Here is a 6396-nt window from a genome sequence, read left to right on the forward strand (position 1 = left end):
TTGCCAATTTTTTTTTGTCTTTGGGACTAACTGAGGACATGGGACAGAATCCTTCTATCCCTCTAGACTTGATTCTTTCCTATTTCAGAGAAGCTTGAGCCATGCTCCACAAGTTCCAGTGAGAGTGGTGAAGAGGTGCCAAGGGATGGATACAGTATGTGGAGCTCCAGGCTTGGCACCTCTGCCAATGTTCTCTGGTTTCTGGTTTGGCAGAGCTTAGCCATTACTCTGGCCTGGGGTCTGGCAGAGCTTGGCCACTGCTCTGGACTCTGATCTGGCCGAGATTTGCTGCTGCTGTGGTCTCTGGTCTGGCAGAGTTTGCCTGGTGTTTAGACTCTGGTCTGGTAGAGATCAACAGATATTTTACTGCTTCATTCACTGGTCTGGCTGAATGCAGGACACCATTCCAAACTTGGTGTAGTTGGGTGGAGCCTGATTTTGGGGTAGGTCACCAGTTATGGAACAGGATAGAGGACCCATAGAGAGACAGGCCACTGTTTTGAGTTTTGGTATTTTCTTCTTCTTCATTTTCTTTGCACGCACTGTATCCAGTACATTTTTTCTTGTGTTGTTCTTTTGTGGTTTTGTTTGCATGTGTTGGTCTCAGTGGGCCGGTAACCAAACAGCTGTGCTCCATGGTGACTTTGCCTGCCCCATCCTCCCAGCACTACAAGCTGGGGCACTTCTAGTCTCCAGTGGGAGCACACATTTCCCCATGGATGGCTGGGAAAGCTAAGTTGGAGAAGGGTCTGTGTGCAGAAAATCCTGTTGGGCTGGACCTCATTGCCTCTTTGCTTCTTCTCTGAGGTGACCTGAGGTTAGCTCTGGCTTGGAACAATGATCATCAAATATGCTCTTAACCAAAATGTATTGTGGCTATTACTATTATTTTTATTTGGTTAGGGTCCCCTGTAGCCCAGCATGGCCTGAAACTAAACAGCTATAAGATAACCTTGAATTTCTGATCCTTCTGCTCCACCACTTATCAACTGTGCTACATCTCTAATCCCTCAAACTTCTTTTTGAGCCATAGGTGACTTCAACTAGGAAGTGGACAGAACTCAAAAGGAGAAGGCTTGGCTCCACCGAGTTCCTGGGTCTGTGCCAGTGTACTGGCACTGTGCCAAGAATACTCACCTGCACTCCTTGTCACATGCCTTATTAGCTGGGGTGCTCTTCCCTGCATTGTTACTTAAGAGACTGTCACCTGAGAATCAAGCCAATTATTTTTTGAAGGTCCCAGACTGGCAACTAGAAGAATTTTGTTAGAAAATCTTAGAAATCACATGTATGATTGTGGTTTGCATGGGTGAGAAACCTTTGTCAATGTGCTCCCCAAAGCACTAAAGTACATAAGGGGGGAATAAATGAGGAATTAAACATGTCTGGGTATCTCCCCTTCCCCCCAAAAAATGAGTTCCTTTACTTAATCACCAGTGCAAGAAAAAAAAATTAGCTAGAATGCATTTGGGTTTCAAGGTCTAGACGTGACTTTGCCTGCCCCATCCTCCCAGCACTACAAGCTGGGGCACCTCTGGTCTCCAGTGGGAGCACAGATTTCCACATGGTTGCCCAAAGGGGTTCTTTGGGCAATGCTTTCACAGAATTGCATCCATTCAAGAGAAATGTTTGTAAATTCACACTGAGTAAGGAAGGAATGAAAGGGAAGGGGAGGGGAGGAACATGTTCAAAAATTTCCTGGCAAGAAAACAGAAAGGAAAAAAATCCTGCTTAACTAAGTTCCACTTAAGAATTCTTAAGTTGTGTTTATGTGTACATCCTTTCATCATATTTACATGCATATACATAAATATTTACTCTAAAAGCTTGTTGAATAATGGTGTTTCAATGTCTTCCTCACTTTTCAATTGAATTATTTTTGGCCCCTAAATCCAAAACTAATTCTTATCAATATTTGGAGGTTTTGCTTGTTTTGAATGTGCGGTTTTATTTTCTTAGTTAATAGTGTGTACACAGTTCCTTACAAGCGGGTCATCATACTTGGGTCTCTAGAAATCTAATGAAAAACAATGAATAGTACTAATAATGTTAATGACCAAAGTGAAAGTAACTGAGTGCTTTGTATAATTATCTCAGATGCTCTTTTCAAACAAGAAATTTTATGATGATTTTTTTTTCATTAGGCACAAAATGCCTGTTAAGCTTAGGGCATGTTTACAACATTTTGTTGAAAACAAGGTTCAAGATGCATCCTGAAGTCATAACATCAAATGATGTACAAAGAGGACATAATCAGCTTTGCATATATGCTCTCCTAGGGATAGGTATGGCAGGTTGCAAAGCCCAGGACATTTTCTGAGGACCTGACCTCTCATAAAACCTAATGAAAACATAGATTCTTCCCAGAAAATGAACATGTACATAAAACCAACTATGTATAAAGCAGGTAAACAGTGAATGTCAGGAGAGGAAACAGGTTAAAAACTAACACAAAATAAATAGCATTGTTGCTGTATCTGTAATTTCTATCTTGTTTGGAAGGCTGAGAAAGATAGACTCTTAACCCCTGTATTTAATGCAGAGCATCCGCATGAAGAAAAGCAATGCTTTGCTTCTCCTGTTCCTTTTCTTTCTCCTCCTCCTCCTTCTTTACCTCGTACATATGAAGCAAATGTTCTACCTCCGAGCTGCATTTCTAGCTTCTGTACAAAACAGGTAGATACAGATAGTCTTTGCATATGATAAAGCCAGATGCTAATCCTCACCAAAGCTTAAAGGAAGTAATTTGCTATGGGATAAATGAAAGAGAACACAGATAAGGCAACAAGCATGGAGTTGGCTGTCCTAGTAACACCAGTCACAGAACAAGATAAAAAGACTTCAGGAAATGTTTTTTACAGATGGCACAATGGCTGGCATTAACAAATAAAATGCTACATGCTCCCATCCTTTAGGTGGGAATTCTGTATTACTATCAGATTATGAAGACTTTGTTCAAGGCATTTACTATTTAAAAGGTTATTTGTCCTTCTGCATATAGTTACTGTTTGTGAATTAGATACCCAGTACTGTGCTAAATTCTGAACACACAGAAAATGATTTATGCAAACACCATTCTTTCTCTATAAGCTTACATTCTTGTGGGGTAATCCACCATAAGCAATCCTATAGACCATGCATAGAAATATATACATCACTATAAAATCCAATATGAAACCTAAAGAAGAGAAAGAGGGATCTAACACCCCAGAAGGGATAAAGAATATATGTATTCAATGGCCCAGAGTTGAGAACATTTTAGTTTCATAGGGAAAATGAAAGAATGTGAATTTGTTTGGAATATAAATGGGAAGAAAGTAATAATAACAACAACAATAATAATAGTAATTGCTGGAGCCCACCAGCAGAGTCGAACTGTTCTTGGTTCAGGAGTGAGGATTGAAATTAATAAACCAACAGACAACACATGGGACCTTTCTGAGAGGCTCTACTGGAAGCTAGATGCCTTGCTTTATTTCAGACTCCTTTTAAGCCAGAGTTAAAGCACTTTAGTACAATGAGTTAAATTCACAAGGGGGTGAAACAAGTGGTGTGATTTTGACAAGGTAACCCACATGCTGTCTCAAATAAAAGAAGCTAGACTTGGAAATTCTTCACTAACTCCAGTGAAGGCCTGGAAAAAGCAGTCTTTCTGCTGAGACTTAAATATCAGAGCATCTGGTAAAACAGTGGTTCCCAAAAAGAAATAACAAAGATTAAAGAGGAAGCCAGAGGGGCTGAAGAGATGGCTTAGTGATGAAAAATACTTTCTGTATTTTTCTGTATTTTCTGTGAGGCTGGAGGGATTCCTTAAGAGGACTGGCTGCTTTTTGTCATGAGTTCAATTCCCAACAACCACATGGTGGCTCACAACCATCTATAATGAAATCTGTCGCCGTCTTCTGGCATGCAGGTGTATATGAAAACACAACATTGTATACATAATAAATCTTAGAACAAAGCAAAACATTCTGTACTTTTTTTTGCAGAGTTCCTAGCATGTCCATGGTGGCTCACAATCTTCTTTAGCTTCTGTTACAGGGAATTTGATGCCATATGGCCTCCTGGGATATAAGGCACACATGTGGTACACTTCTACACATACAAGTAAAATATTCTTATCACTCATCTACACAAAAGATAAAAATACCCCGTCAAAAAAAAAAAAAGAGGTCAGCAGGCGTGGTGACATACACTGGATCTCAGTGATTTCGAGGCCATCCTGGTCAACAGAGCTAGTCTAGTCCAGGCACAGCTACATAGAAAAATCCTGTCATGAAAAGCAAAGCAAAACTACAACCAACCAACCAACCAAACAAACAAAACAAAACAAAAAAGATCATAAAACAAGTGTGGTGACACATGCCTGTAAATGGAGCATCAGGAAGGTCAGGAATGAAGGTCATCCTGGACTATATGAAACTCGGTCTCAAAAACAAAACAGCAGCAGCAACAACAAAACAGCACAAGAATCTGAGTGCCTGAGATGCTTTGGGACATTCAAATCTTTTATCTTAATTCTTGGCTACATAGGAAGCTATTGAGGAGTGTAATTGTTTGAATGAAAATGACCTCTACTATCTCATATGTTTGAAAATCTGGTTTCCCATTGGTGGAACAATTTTGGAAAAATTAGTAAGTGTGATCTTTTTGAAGAGGTGTGTCACTGTGGGTCGGCTCTGAGGTTTTAAAATTCCACACCATTCTCAGTTAGCTCTTTGCCTCATACTTATAGATCAGGATGTAAGCTCTTAACCACTGTTCTCTCTGGTGCTCTGCCTGCCATTACTGTCTGCCACTATGGTCCCTGCCATGATATTCATGGACTTATAATCTGAAACTCTAAGTACCCAAACAACTGTTTCTTCTATAAGCTGCTTTGGTCATGATATTGTAGCATAGTGATAGAAAAGTAACTAAGACAAGTGGTTTGAAAATAGGATAGAAATGATTTAGTGTACACTTATCTCAAAGATCTTTTTGTTCTATAAACTTAATAGTAAGATTACAAAAATTTAAACATACACACACTTTTATGCACTGCCTGTGGATGGGTCCATATGGTCTTGTTCTTGATTCCCAGCATAACTTAAAGGGGAAACTTACACAATGTTCTGAGCCCTTGATGTCCTGCAGATCAAGTAGGAGGATGTCCTCAAATGCCTTGCCACAGGAACCTAGTTAGGTGGCAGGAACCTTGACTTTCAGATGGAGCAATGCATCTACAAAAGGAAAGTGATGGTATCTACATCATAAATCTGAAAAGGACCTGTTGCTTGCAGCTCAGGCTATTGTTGCCATTGAGAACCTTGCTGATGGCAGTGTCATTGCCTCCAGGAACACTGGTGAGCAAGCTGTGCTGAAGTTTGCCACTGCCACTGTAGCCACTCCAATTGCTGCCCCCTTCACACATGGGACTTTCACTAACCAGATACAAGCAGCTTTCAGGGAGCCATGGCTTCTAGTGGTAACTGATCTCAGGGCTGAAACCAGCCCCTCACAGAGGCCGCTTAGGTCAACCTACTCACCAATGCCCAGTGCAACACAGATTCTCTGCACTATGTTGATATTGCCATCCATGCAACAACAAGGGAGTTCACTCAGTGGGCCTGATGTGGTGGATGCTGGCCCAGGAAGCACTCCTCATGCATGGCACTATCTCCTGTGAGCAGTCATGGGAGGTTATTATGCTTGATCTTTACTTCTACATAGACCCAGAAGAGACTGAGAAAGAGTAGCAGGCTGCTGATGAAAAGGCCATGACCAAGGAGGAATTCCAGGGTGAATGGACTGTGCCAGCTCCTGAGTTCACTGTCGCTCATCCCGAGGTGACAGACTGGTCTGAGGGTATGCAGGTGCCCTCAGAACCCATCCAGCATTCCCAACTGAAGACTAGAGTGGCTAGCCAGACACTGAGGACTTGTCAGCAGCTACCACAGCAAAGGCCACTGATTGGGTTGGAGCCACCCCTGAGTGGTCCTGAGCTCCTCTGCAGAAACCTGTGCAAACAGAAAAGGTGGAAGGAAAATAAAGTTCCTAAAAGCTGAAAATATGCACACACACACACACACACAAACACACACACACACATTTTACAAACAATAGTTTTGAGTGTTAGGTGTAATGGTACACTTCTATAATCCTGGCTCTCAGGAGGTTGGGGCAGAAGGATGGTGAGCTTGGGCTATGTAGTGAGAACATCTCAACAATAATGACAAGACTACAACAAGCAGAGATTGTTTTGAGGCTGGGGCATGTAACTCAGTGGTAAATCATGTGCTAAGCATGCACAAGGTGGTTCTTGGTTCCATTGTCATCTCCAGAATACCAAACAACAAAAGCAGAATATTGGGGCTGGAGAGATGGCTTGGAGGCTAGTGGAACTGGCTGTACTTC

General features: G+C 41.6%; 1 pseudogene; it reads left to right on the forward strand.

Annotated features, from left to right (window-relative positions):
* Positions 1-2790: 2790 nt before the first annotated feature.
* On the forward strand, positions 2791-5983 carry LOC132650602 (small ribosomal subunit protein uS2-like; annotated as a pseudogene).
* Positions 5984-6396: the final 413 nt, after the last annotated feature.

Source organism: Meriones unguiculatus, assembly GCF_030254825.1.
Source record: "Meriones unguiculatus strain TT.TT164.6M chromosome 13 unlocalized genomic scaffold, Bangor_MerUng_6.1 Chr13_unordered_Scaffold_28, whole genome shotgun sequence".
NCBI classification, from domain to species: domain Eukaryota; kingdom Metazoa; phylum Chordata; class Mammalia; order Rodentia; family Muridae; genus Meriones; species Meriones unguiculatus.